Source organism: Podarcis erhardii (genome assembly GCF_964252035.2).
Source record: "Podarcis erhardii genome assembly, chromosome: 4".
Taxonomy (NCBI): domain Eukaryota; kingdom Metazoa; phylum Chordata; class Lepidosauria; order Squamata; family Lacertidae; genus Podarcis; species Podarcis erhardii.
Window position 1 is genome coordinate 101,988,905 of NC_138508.1, and position 14,643 is coordinate 102,003,547.

General features: G+C 41.6%; 1 protein-coding gene across 9 annotated transcripts in view; it reads left to right on the forward strand.

Moving 5' to 3' along the window:
* PCDH9 (protocadherin 9) overlaps positions 1–14,643 on the forward strand; it is a 776,895-nt gene that overhangs the window by 478,957 nt on the left and 283,295 nt on the right. The gene's annotated exons all lie outside the window — the stretch shown is intronic.

A 14,643-nucleotide genomic window follows, 5' to 3' on the forward strand; every position in this document is an offset into this window, starting at 1 on the left:
TGCTAAAACTCTGTGGTGTGTGAAAAATTACTTGCTTTTTCTGTCCTGAAAATCCCAACATTCAGTTTCATTGGATGTCCATGACTTCTAGTGTAGTGAGAGTGGAGGTTAAAGCTTTACTCTGTCCCCTTACTCCATAGGGGAGTTGCACCGTCTCCTTGGATCATTTTGGTTGCCCTTTTCAAAAAGAAGCTTTTCCCACTCCTTTTTGAGGTGAGGCAACCAGAACTGTACAAAGTATTTGAAATGTGATTACACCATAGATTTGTACAGTACAATGACATTATGATATCAGCCGTTTTATTTCCTGTTCATTTCTTAATGATCCTTAGCATAGAACCTGTCTTTTTTATAACTGCTGCACACTGCTTTTGACATCTTCTTTGAGCTATCTACTATGACCCCAACATTAGCACTGAGGCAGCAATCCAGTACTCATGCTGGCGTTATCTCACTGTAGATCCTTGGGGGAAAATAACAGTCTACCTCTAACAAATATGAGGCATGAAGAGTACCTCAACTCTAAAACCAACTCATTCACAAGGTCCATTAGTGTCTGGGAGCTGCAGATCGCAAACAGATAATCAGAGTCCCAAAATACATTTTGCACTTGCAAAACCTTGTTGCACTTTTGCAATAAATAAGCCTAGTTTTGAGGGATACCTGTACTAAGGTTTGATTCAACAGAGTGCTTAAAAAAAGTAGTTCTGTTTAATAACATACAGCAAAATTGACATCCTGAAATTAATTGCTACTCTTCTTACAGTGATTTTGAGGTTTCTAGATGGAAAATAAAAGTAGCATTTTGCAAACTGCCAATTCTCCACCACCTTGCACTTTGCACAGGTGAATAAATAACTGCACAAAGTTGGAGAAAATCATTTACCTGTCAGTCAGAGTGATGAGGTGTGTCACTTCCTTTCCCTGCAAAAGGCAGTAGAGGACATCATTTCTCCTGCCCTTTCTCATCCTCAGACTACAAACATTAATGATGCTGAGGTTTCATCACTGAAAATCATTATCATATATATTAAAGCAAATTCTTTGCCTCGCACACCTTATTCTTGAACACAAGCCTGCACAACTCTAGTAATATAACAATGGTTGTGAGTTGTGTGGCCTGCCATGTGTTTTGCCATTACTGAGTAGAAAAATTGAGGCTTATTGAGCCTCTGCTGAGCTCTCCCAGTCAGGCATTGTGTAGACCTCCCTAGTATGGCCAACAGCATACTAAACGGATAGAGGAGTCCTGATTCTTAATAGTCCCCCATTAAGCTAAAAGGGACAAAACAAGATTCAGTGAGCATGACAGCTGGAAGAGCAGGCCCCCCATCTTGGGGGGAGCCCCCCCAAATCCATCAGGGGGCCGAGTCCCCTTAAAATTCCGTGGTGGCTGTGCACACATGCTGCAGAGCATGCTCGTGACACACACACAAACCAGGGGCTGTCTGCACGACACATCAGTGTGCCCTGTAGCGTGCTTAAGTGATGTTAGGGGCCTGCTGTGTGTACGCTGCGGGGCATGTGTGCAAATTTTGCTGATGTTGCACAGCCATGGCCCCCTCAGTGACAGGGGCAATGTGACACATGTGTGGGAAAGGATCAAAGTTTGTTTCCCCAAGTAACTGAAGAGCCTGAGGCAGGCTTAGTAGGTGTCCCATAGAACACTTCTTTATTTTTTCCCATGCAAGTAATTGACTGCAATATATTGCTAAGGAAATAAGTGCTGGAGAAAGGATACCACCACCACCAAAAGTGCCCCTTGAGTGTATATGTGTGTGCACAATGTGATTTAAAATTGCTATGCAGTGTACATGCTGTTCTCCTTATCTTTCTGATCATCTGGAATGAATGTCTCTGTCACTCTTACACTTTCTTGCTTCATGTATCCAACGGGGTATTGTGTAGTGCTGCAGAGAACAGGAGCTAATGACTGGTGACAAGCATGACTTGTCAGTTTAACCATGTAAATTGACATTGTGTCTGGACTAAACTGGTTTCAGGCTGGTGGAGTGAGAGTGCCTGGTGGGCCAGACGTAGTTCTCAACAAATTGGAAGTGTCTTGTAGAGTCATCATCATAGCTGATACAATTCCTCTGGAAACATGTTGGGTACTAGATCATCAGACACACCCCTGGTATGTAGCATTGCATAGCGGGTTGTTAAGCGGATTATTGAGCTGGCGAAAGCTTTCTCTCCATCTGCTTATTTACACTGGAGTGTTCCTGCATTACACCCAACTCTCTCTCCCCTGCCCCCCATTCCTAGCCAGCGAGAGATATTGCTGCTAAATGTAGTTTCTCTCTAAAACACCTTGTTAAGCTCACACTGTGAACTTTAAACAAAAGTAAAGTAGACCCAGGTCTTTGGGCCTCTTACTCTCTAATGTAGCTTATTTCCCCCATGAAAAAAGTGTGGGGCAGATCATTCCTCATACCTATCCCATTGAGGGCTGCACAGCTTGGGACTGGTCACAAAATGCAGCCTAGTGCCAGCCGTCAGGGCTCCCCTCTTCCTTCCTCAACCCTCTATTCCCAACTTCACAGGGTCTCCCTCCCAACTACAGGGGGAGGCTTTCCAGGAGGCTGGTGGCTACTGGGAAGATTAGGGAACGGGAACATCAGCTTCCCTTAGCCCTGCTCTGTGGGTTTTTCTCTTGATCCAGTACATCTTTAATTCCTGTTGACCAAAGGCCTGCTCATTTGTGCCTTGCAACTCTCATGAAAGAGCCTTATAGAATACACTTGTGGGGACATGATAACTGCTGTTAGTGTCTGTTGAGTCTTTAGATATTAGCAAGCCACTTCAAATAGACTTTTATCCTGCCCCCAAACATATAGCTTTGTTTTACTGACTATGTGAGTTGAGGGTTATCCTGTCATCAGTTTTATCACCCAAAATCCATGCAGGAAAGAACATCATGAAGTGATTGTTCTTCCATAAGTAATGGAGGCAGTGGAAGACAGGAGTGCCTGGCGTGCTCTGGTCCATGGGGTCACGAAGAGTCGGACATGACTAAACGACTAAACAACAACAAGTACTAAACAAAACAGTGGACAAAAGGGGGTTGGTGGAGTTCCTATGGGTGTACCAGTCCCTACGGGCAGAGTAACATCTAGCCTGGGTCCTCAAGAGTCAATTATGCATACCAGCAACAATCTCAGAATATTCAGGGCATGGTTCTGTACATTTTTTAAAAAAACCTGCCTCACACTGAGTCCATACCACCAGCTTATAGTAACTAAGCACACATTGAAGTAACACATGAACAAATGTGTTCATGGCAGGTTTGTTTGGTTCCATGTACATCAAAAATTGATTAAAAAATGCAAAACAATGTGTAAGCCATCATGGCAGTAATCAACTCTTTTCCTTCCAAAACATTTGGAATAACAGTGAACATTTCTGCTCTGTTTAGCGCTTTCAATGTATAAAATGTAAACAAACAAACAAAAAGCAGTGCATTGTTCTCAGCGTGATTAGACATAACTACCATACATTTTTATTAAAAAGAAAAAAAGTAGTATGAATCCAAAAATTCCACATAACCATAATAATCATGGTGTGTGTGCATAATTAGGAAGCCATAAGCTGCTACTAAAGCTTTATGTAAACAGTTTGCCTTTTAATGCTTCAAGTACCCTATAGTTTGTCCATTATAAACCACAGTAATTAAATTCCATATCAGCCCATTTCATGTGGTGTCATTTTTGTTGCTTGAGCTCTGGGGAGATGTGTTGAATTGTGCTGTCATTATGAATGCTGCCTCTGCTTCTGTTTGCTGCCTTTGTTGATTGACACTTGCCCAGAAGAGTCCTTAAGAAACAATGTAATTAGGGTATTTGCATTGCCTGGGATTAGGTGACCTTTGGTGTGCCAGTAATTAGAGTCTCCCTGCTGTACACTGTTAGTAGCTGGTAGGCACTAACCAGGCAGAAGAGGTGATAGAGTGATTCATTTAGTAAGCTGCAAAGAGCTTTTCAATTGGTGGTACAATTAACAGGCGATTATTATTAACAATGCAGTATCATTTCATGATTGTAGCCTGCAGACCAAGCTCTTAACAGACTTAACTTGCTTAGCTGGAAACAAAGGGCACCTAACTTTGGGAGACCTGTTCACATGATGGAAGGAATATGTATGATAAGAATCAACCCACCAATGTTAAAATCTCTCTCTCTCTCTCTTTGATAAGCCTGCACAGTTTTTGACCCACTAAACCAGATTAACCCCACCAATGACGGTTTGTGGCTTGACAACCCTTTCATTTTCTCAATCCCAGACATACACAGAAAAATGAAAGTTGATCAGTCACTTTGGTAGCCTTGCTTTATATGTCTAGAATGCCTTTGAGTTCATGAGCTGTGAGTTGTACATGTCTGGAAGATAGATGCAGCATAAAGATTGGAATACAGTGGTATCTTGGGTTAAGTACTTAATTCGTTCCAGAGGTCTGTACTTAACCTGAAACTGTTCTTAACCTGAAACACCACTTTAGCTAATGGGGCCTCCTGTTGCTGCTGCGCTGCCGGAGCACAATTTCTGTTCTCATCCTGAAGCAAAGTTCTTAACCTGAAGCACTATTTCTGCATTAGCGGAGTCTGTAACCTGAAGCGTATGTGACCTGAAGCGTATGTAACCCGAGGTACCACTGTATGTCCCTTTCTTCTGCTCCCCATGCTTTCTGAAACTATAACTGGATATATTTACTCCAGGTTAGGGATTCTTGAGAATCTTTGTGAATCCCAACATCAAATCACCAAATCCACACCCCCAGAATAAGTGCTGATGGAAATTTAGCTATTCACCAGGTGCATCAATGTACAATGTTTTGCAGCCAGGTATAGTCATAACTGGCACATCAGGCTAAGCTGGTGAAAGTGCTCAGTGCAACAAAGGGACAAAGATGCAATTGAAATTATGCATTTGGTTCTTTAGGTGTAATATGACCTGCTCCAAAGGTGGCTGAACACATCATTCGCCTGGGCAGACAAAGCACACTTGGTGGCAGTGCCTCTGTTTTGTCTGGACTAAGCTTTCACTTATTGGCCCTCATCTGATCCCTTCCAACACATGGACAATGATTTAGCATTTCCTCTGTCTCCCCTAAATTTGATGGAAATGAGAAAGTTAGGTATCATCTGCATGTTGATGACACCTTGCCCCTGAACTCCGGATAACCTAATATCAATGTTAAAAATAGTGAAGAATAAATTATAGCCCAGAGGGACCCCAAACAAGAGCAGAATCAGTGCCCCACTTTCCAACTCAAACAGCCTGTTTTGTGACAGATAGTTTATGCAGTCCCACAGAATCCCACCAGAGGGCTGGAGCCTCTCTCTGATTGGCTACCAGTTGGGGGGTGGAGCCAGCAGTTTGGGAGAGAAAATAAAAGGAGCTGTTTCTTGAGAGGGTTCAGAGAGGGAGATGGTTTAAGAGAGAGCAGGAGGGAGTGAGAGTTGGTTCGGATCTATGCGTGTAAAATCCACTCTGAGGAAAATATCTGTAGCCAGAGAAGGAAGTCTCTAAGCTTAGATAGAAAGACAGGAGTGAACTGGAGGGCTGAGTTTGACCCAGGAGAAGTAGAAACTGTGAGGACACTGTCTCCTTGGGTACTATCTCCAGTCAGGAGGGGAGAGATCTTCTAGGAAGAGAAGACTCCCAAGCCAGTTAAGAGGGAGTGATGAACCCCTGGATCTGTTGTACTATTTGGAAATACCCCAGGAGTGTGAATGTCAAAAGGCTGGGTAACAGACAGAAATACACCTTGTTTAAGAACCTAAGGATTAAGCTGTAACACCTATGCAACAACTAAGCTAAGGAACTGAAGCAGAATAACTGGAAATAAGCTAAGCATTCACCATCTAGTCTAGAAACCTGTAATATCTAACTGTGGAGTAATAACTGAATTAAGCAACCAACATTTAAAAGAAGCTGTGTGTTTACTACCTTGTTTAGAAGCCTGTAACACCCACTAGATTTAGTACAGTTATTAATAAGTTAACTGTTTTCCAAAAGAACATTATCTCCTGACACATCCTTTGTTTTATCAGCTTCGTTCTGTTAAATAAATATGGCTTATTTGTTCAACTTCTGCCTGAGTCTCCGTCACACAAAAACCATAAGATAACCTGTGGTGGTTATATAGAGTATATGTAGGTGGGAACTGCTGCAATTGGTAGCCAGACTGGAGGGAGGGGGATCTCTACATTTTGGTGGAAGTGGTGGGATCCGCATCACCTGTCAAGAATGATACCATGGTCAATAGTTTCAAAACCTTAATGCAAAAATGAAATGGAACTGAATTATGGGTAAAAACATGCAATAGTGACATGGGCCAGAAATATTTGCTCATCCCTGCTGCAGGAACTGATTACTAGAATTCTTAGAAGAAGAAAATAATAATAATAACTGGGTACCATGATTTTATTTATGATCTTCTTGGATGAAAGTGTGGCCATTGGGCAACATTCTGGATATGGGAGAAGAAGGAAATGGTAGGTAGCATGTAGCTGCAAACTGTGCTGTCTAATTGTTTTTGAGAAATTATAAGGGAATGAGAATTTAGGCTGCAATCCCAACCCCACATACCTAGGAGCAAACATATTTACTCCTGAGTAGGCAGGTTAATATTTCTATCACAACAGATACATCGGTATGCTGTGTGTGTGTGTGTGTGTGTGTGTGTGTGTTTCTCAATTAGCTGTTTGAAGCTTTTCCCACTTAAGCATTTGTAAATAAAAATCTGTGAGAAGAAGAGAAATATTTACCCGCTAAATGTGCTTTTGATGAAACTAGCGCTTGGATAATTGGGTTATGATTCTAGTTTGCTCAGGATTAGATTCTGAAATGAGGCAATGGAATTATTTTGGAGAGTTGCAATTCCAAGGAATCGTATTATTTCATATGTAATGAGAACAATGAATGAATTAGTTTGGCTCTGATCCTCCAAGCATGCAATTGCTGTGTGAGAGCACATTTAAACTGACAAATCTTGTGAGTGGGCTTTTTCTGCCCCTCCTTTCCATTAACTTGAACCATAGTACTGAAAGTGTTCCAACCAACCAACAACGTTTATTTAATAGTAGCAGCAATTTGCTTACTAAATAAATATACCTAGTTTTGGCTTAACACTAAAGCATATTTTTTTAAAATGTGCATATTAGACTTAGGTATATTGACAATGCAGGAAAGCATATATTCTCTAACAACTTGACAAGTTTATACTTGGCTCAGAAATGCCAATAATCAAAGTAGAGAAAAGGGCAGCTAATACTTGAAGATTTTATGTTCAGATTTGAGGATTGTTTACTTGAACTTTTGGAAGGTAAATTGTGTTGTTATTTTGTCTTGTCGAGTTGATCTGTCTGCTGCTGATTATTTAACTGCAGCTTTTATTGTTCCTGATTGTGTACAAAGGCATAAATGATTTTAATAGATTTTGTTAAGCCATCCTATGGCAGAAAGGGGGCACACAAAAAATGCCCTAGACCTGTGCTGCACACAACTCCCTATCTACCAGAATCCTTCCTTTGAGTCTCAGGTTTGTTTGTTTGTTTGTTTAACCACTTGATTGGAACCCTCCCCTCAACCTCAGAGTAGTTTACAAAAAGATAAAACAATCAAATAGAGCGGGGGGGGGGGGATCCTTTAAAGCAGGCATTCCCAAACTCGGCCCTCCAGATGTTTTGACACTACAACTTCCATCATCCCTAGCTAACAGGACCAGTGGTCAGGGATGATGGGAATTGTAGTCCCAAAACATCTGGACGGCTGAGTTTTTAAAGCATACAAAATTTAAGCTAGTTAAACAGATTAAAATTACCTCAACTTTCTAAGCATCTGGGTAAAGGTAAAGGGATTCCTCACCATTAGGTCCAGTTGTGAACCACTCTGGGGTTGTGGCACTCATCTCACTTTACTGGCCGAGAGAGCCGGCGTACAGCTTCCGGGTCATGTGGCCAGCATGACTTCTGGTGAAACCAGAGCAGCGCATGGAAACATCATTTACTTTCCCGCCGGAGCGGTACCTATTTATCTACTTGCACTTTGACATGCTTTCAAACTGCTAGGTTGGCAGGAGCAGGGACTGAACAATGGGAGCTCACCCCATTGCGGGAATTCGAATCACTGATCTTCTGATCGGCAAGCCCTAGGCAACCCCTAGAGGAAGAAGTCTGAGAACCAGGGGATTGGTGGTGGGATGACAATGAGTTGTCAGAGAGAGAAGCCTGGGAGGAGGAGGTGTCGGAAACAGGAGAGGCAACAGGCTTTAGTGAGCATGAAGAGGTGCTGGCAGAGAGGAATTTAGAATCAGAGGCAGAAGCAGAGGCTGGAGAGGAGGGGAGTGAAGAGGCAGAGTTGAGATGGGCTCCTGAAGAACTTCTCCTGCTGCGCCTAGGTCCCCTCCCTCCAGGTCTCCTTGAACATGCAGAGAAATCAAAAGAGCAGAACAGAGATTGGTTGTGTGCAGACACAGTTTGCAATTGCTTGGGAAAGACCCTAGACAGGAGGAGATTCATATGCTGGGATGAGGGGATCCTTCAGTCCTCACAACTGCCTCATTAGGGCAAGACCTATTGAGAAGAGTTGCTGTGATGACTAGACCGTGTTTTTTATTGTTGACCTTCACGTGACTTTGGCTCCTGACCCTTGTGATCTGCAATATACTTGCAATCCTTCAGTTTTTGCAGCTCCAGACAGACATCAAAACCAGTGAGTTCATCTCGCTACTGGTGCACTGTGGTTGACTTGCAATACAGATTGCGGAAGCCTAGGATTGTGCAATCAATGCCACATTTACTATTTTAAAACAAAAACACCTCAGTTGTTAGTATTTCAAATATAGAATTTTAGGCTTTCTGGCATCTTTGCCCTATTTAATATTTAACTGGAGAGGAAATGCCACCAATCAAAGAGACAGAATCTGGAAGGTACAGCCACTTCGATCTGTTTCTGCATATATCAGAGAGAATATATTAAAAACAATCCAAAGATTGTGTATTCAACTTTAGCAAGATTGATACATGAGTTGGATACAATGTCCCCAGACCGTTGGTGTCAATAAGGTATTTATATTCATATGTGATGGGAATGTCTGTAGGCCATGAGTATGGGGGGAAAGGTACTCAAGGAAATCCATGTCATAACTGGGAATACTATTGTTAAAACACCCAAACTAATGTTGCATTCAATGTTTATTGTAGAAAAGGGGGAATATAGTATGGCGGGGCTTGATTTGATTTGTGTGTTTTTTCTACTGGACCTGTGATAACACAACTATGAAAGAACAATAGGATGCTTATGTTAATATCTGGAACAAGAAACTTTGGAAAACAGTTATTATGTAGAAACCTATGTGGGGCTGGTCCACCCAAGAGGCATGATGAGGTGATTGCCTCAGGTGGCAGGATCCACAGGGGCAGCAAATAACGATGTGATCTCTCTGCCCACCCCTGTCTTTCCACACCCCTTCTTCCCTGGTGGAGAGAGGAGCATCATTTTGGGGTCTGCCTCAGGTGCCAAAATGTCTTGGCCAGCCCTGAACCTATGCATTACATCCATGTTGATGTCATTAAGGGGCTAGCAAAGCAGGGCAGTTTTTTTTGCAGAGCAGGTTACTTTTTCCTACGAATAAGACTGACAGAACAAGGACACTTCCAGTCCAATATGTGACAATTTGGAAAAATATTTAATTGGTTGATATTGTCTATGTTGGCTTAGGTCCCTCTGTTTAGCAAATATAATAGTGGTTATTGCCTTCCTCTATATAAGACACATAATGTTAAAAAATATTATGCTAGTTAGTTGCCATGCTATTGTAGTTGTTGGACTTTTTCTCTGGCCTGGAGTTTTATTTGTTTGTTGATGTATTTTGTGATATATATATATATATATATATATATATATATATCTGTAATAATAATAATAATAGGAATATCAATACCACTTTTTGAAGAACGGGCGCTGACCTTGATAGGAAAAGTGGCTATATTTCTCTTCTTCCTTCAGATTAATGGTCTTGGAAGCATGTTTACCTTTTCACAGAAAAACATAAATTGTATTCACTGGTGGGTAAAAGTGCTAGGAACTAATTTTGCCAGTTCACTTCAAACCTTTTCATTAAACTGGCAGAAGGGAATTATAGTGCTATAGTTTGTTCATCCATAATTTCACACTCCTGCACCCTTGGAAACAGGAGGTAAATCTCAAGGGATTTCTCTGTGCTAAAACAGTTTTAATTAGTAAATAATCCTAGAGCTTTACATTCAGAACAAATCCTTCTTAAGCATGTCACAGTGGAACTTCCATTCACAGGCCTTTCTGATTTCTTAATGACTGTGCGGAAGTATTTTTTTTTTTCCAGAATGGTTTTGTTTTCCTTCTTCAGTAAGGATTAGTAGGTCTAGAATGGGCCTCCACAACTTTGTGACTCTCCAAGTCCAACAGTGCAGTCCACTTGCCATGCCTTGCAGCTGCACCCCACCCCTATTTTGCAGTCCCAGGCATTCAGCAAAGCAGGAGGCTTACCTTAACAATCTCGCCTTGATGGACCACAGTACATGGCTGATGGACGATCATTCATGGACTACAAATTATGCAGACATTAGAAATTCTTGAAGATTTAAATTTGTGCAAATTCCTGTATAAAATGACTTGATCTGTGCTTCTAAAATTAACATGTCAAAACTTAGCTCTGCACTGGAATTTGACCCTGGAATGTCCCAATATTCCTTTTTCTTTCCCTCCACATATCAGAGAACAATTAAAAGTGGTGTGTTCCTTTGTGTAGGTGCAAAAACAGAGTTCTGTTTATACTGAAAATAAAATACCTACATCAAATGAAGAAAATGCTGAAGCTGGTATACAGAGCCCTTCCTATAATTTTGAAGGAAAATGTCACCAATCCACCTTAAATTGCAATGCCTCAGCAGCTAGATTTTTTAAATGAAACGTGGGGTGTTGATTCCTTTATTATAAATGGAGCCTTACACCGTCTGCTCAGAAGTCCCACTGTATTCAATGGAGCTTACTCCCAGGTAACTGGGTGAAGACTGGGCAGCCTTACACTGCAGTCCTAAGCATTTTTACTCAGAACTACGGTAGGTGCCACTGAGTTCAATAGGATTTGCTCTCTGGCATGTTCATTATTCTCACGTTTCCTATGTTATTCTGCGTTTTTCCCTGACAGAGACTCAAGGCAGCTTACCACCAAAATTTATTTCATTCCCTTTATCTGTAGAAGGTGTTGTGCATGATCCCTTCATTCACACATTTTTTTCTTTACAACAATCCTGTGGGGTAGGTGAGGCACAGTGGTTGCAGTTGGCTCAAGGTGACAAATGTTGATGCGTCTATGTGTGCAGGATATTAAACACATGAGGAGCATCCTGCTGTAGAATAGAACATCCTTATTTTAATCAGAGAAATGTTGGAGGGTATGGATTCTGTGCATTTGATTATTCCATTGGTTCTGATAGCCAGGGTACATAAGCACTAAGGTGAAACAGGGTGATGCCCTGCATTTGTTATGATACAGCAAGCCACAAAAAAACTTCAGTATATTTCTCTCCAAATACATTTTGTTTAGAATGTCTCTTGGCTCCCCCTCCCCTTTTCTGAAAGGGTAGCAGCAAGTGGATTTCTGAGACCTTTGAAGATCAGCAGCGTGGTCCAAACTGATTTCGGTGTTTTGGCATCAGAGTATACCAGCTGTCTATTCAGACGGCTCCATTGGAATCTTACATGTGAAGAAACATGAGCTTGCCATCTAGCCTTGGTCAATTTTTTCTGAGTGCAGAGGGGAAATATTTTAGGGTTCTATTAAGTGTCTAAAAGAGAGCATGCCTGTTTCGTCTGGTGAAAGCTATCTCAGCAAATGGGATTGTTTGCCTCCCAAGAAATTCTTAGCTGCTGACATGGTCATTCTCCACCCTTTCGGCATCATTCCTCAATTGTTGCTCCCAGGTCAGAGAGCTTTGAAAGTGCCAGATGATTACGTTCTGAATATGAGTGCACATGTGTGTGCTCATATACATCTCATCCACATTTCTTTACTTGTATGATGTTCCTTTGGCTAGGAGACAGATAATGGGAAAGGGTGACTGAGATTGGTGGTTTTAGGCAAAGGACAGAGCTGGAACACTGAGCTGAATACATGATGGGCAGGTGCACAGAAATTAGACTGTTATTTGTTGCTGTTCTCGAGCTGTCATCGGTTATCACATCTTATATCCCTTTGGCTTAGAAATGGTGTGAAAACCTTGGGTGGACCAGGCAGTTCGCTTTAATTAAAGTCTCACAGTCAGAACAAATCAGACTTTGGCTTGTGATGTAACTGAAACTTTGTGCCGTTGAAACTATTCTGATTTTTAAAAGGAAAAGAATGCATTATCACATTGCATTATTTTTTTCTAGATATAAACAAAAACAAAAAAAGGAAAATCAGTAACCAGCCTTAAGCTAAATAAGCAAGTAAGCCAGACTAGTCTCTCCTTCTGTTCTGCCAGTTCTAGGAGAAATAGGATTCAGATATAAGCTTTCAAACTCTGAAGTTAGTCTTCAAATTTCATTGCGTGAAGTCAAATAGTGTAAGTGTAACTCTTGCAAATGGGTCAATTGTTCCATGTGGGATGAACTGCAGTTGAAACATCCCTAGTACTTGTCTACTTTGAACATGTTTACCAAGCTCTGCTAGTGTGTGTATTCCAACTGCTTATGGAAATCTCACCTGTTCTTCCTTTAATTAAGTTGATTCACTCTTGTGTTACAGTTATGTTTTAAACCATTATTGGTCTGTGTGTTTTGTGCTATTTTTTTAAAGTACTCAACAAAGAACAGTAGAGAGTACTTTCTGTGGCTACAAAAGCTGATTCCTTTGACCTGAATAAATTAACCAAATTATATATGTGTATTACAGTGGTACTTAGGGTTACATACGCTTCAGGTTACAGACTCCGTTAACCCAGAAATAGTACCTCGGGTTAAGAACTTTGCTTCAGGAAGAGAAGAGAAATCGTGCTCTGGCGGCGCGGCGGCAGCAGGAGGCCCCATTAGCTAAAGTGGTGCTTCAGGTTAAGAACAGTTTCAGGTTAAGAACGGACCTCCAGAACGAATTAAGTACTTAACCCGAGGTATCACTGTATATATGTGCATCTGATCCAAACTTATCACTGAAGCTCTGCTCAGTTCCTTCTGGCACAAGATGGCTAATCTGTTATCAGTGGTTGTCCTATGCTTTATGGCTCATGGTTTGTCTCGAAGAGCGAAACCATGAGTTTCGGTTCAGATGGCATGCTAAGCCAAACCATGCCTGAGCTTATCATCGTGTAGCAGCAACACGACTAGGGAGGTCTGAAGCAGCTGTGATGTTCACACACACACTCATGCTTTTGTGCTAATTCATGGTTTAGCTTGGCATGATGTGTGAACCATGTGAAAGACCCTCACTCTTTTTCCAATCCCTAGGAGGCAGCTACGCAAGGACTAGAAATGTGGTGGTGGTAGGCTTGTTTGTTTTCTAAATGGAAATTGTGGCTTTTCTGGATGCAGATTTCTGCACACAGCTCAAATTTACACATTTGCATGTGCAGTCTCACACTCTGCAATAGCCTGGCTACAAATTGGTTTAATCAGCTGTAGTCAGAGCTTAGGCAGCGGATTCCTGATGAGAATGTTCTCTGGTTTCTGCTTCTTTTCCCCTTCAGAGTCTTAATTTGTTTTGCCAACATGTCTGCTTTTCTGGCACACCTGCCTTCTTCCTCCAAGTGTTAGTTCCTCTCTGAGAATCATTCGTGAGCAGCTTGCAACCAAATGCCTGATTACAAAGTTAGCAGAGCTTGAGCGCAATTACTTCAGCTCTATAGCCCTTGCACATTAAACCCAGTGTTAATTGTTTCCCATTTTTGCAACAATCCTTATAATAGGATAAAAACTGAAGCGATCATTTCTTGTAGTTAAAACAGCAGAAAATAAAGACATTTGCTCTGATTAATCACTGCAATACGAAATTAAAGGCAATCGCAAGGAAACACACTCAGAATGTTTGTTTGATGCCAGCAAAACTTGCCATTTGTACAGTGGTGAAGAATTGATATTGGAGGAATGGCTCAGCACAAACATTTGTCACATCTGCTTTTGCAACTGACGAGGATGTGATGAGTCAGTTTTCTTGCTGGGGGATAGGATGTTGAATCCCATTGTCTTTACTGTGATGTTTTCTGCATTTACTGCTTTTTAGAAGATGCAAAAGTACAGTCTAGATTCTTCAGTACCTGATTTTGAGGCCTTGTTTACTAAAGACAGTAGAGCAGTACAGATGTTCAAAGGACATTCAGCTGAATGTGTCGCATGTGTATGTCTGTGGGGGAGTGAAGTTCAGTATCCAGTGCTCTGGCACAAGGGTACAGTGGTACCTCGGGTTACAGACGCTTCAGGTTACAGACTCCGCTAACCCAGAAATATTACCTCGGGTTAAGAACTTTGCTTCAGGATGAGAACAGAAATCGCATTAAAGGCATGGCAGCAGCAGAAGGCCCCATTAGCTCAGTGGTACCTCAGGTTAAGAACAGTTTCAGGTTAAGAACAGACCTCCAGAACGAATTAAGTTCTTAACCCCAGGTACCACTGTATATGCATATCAAT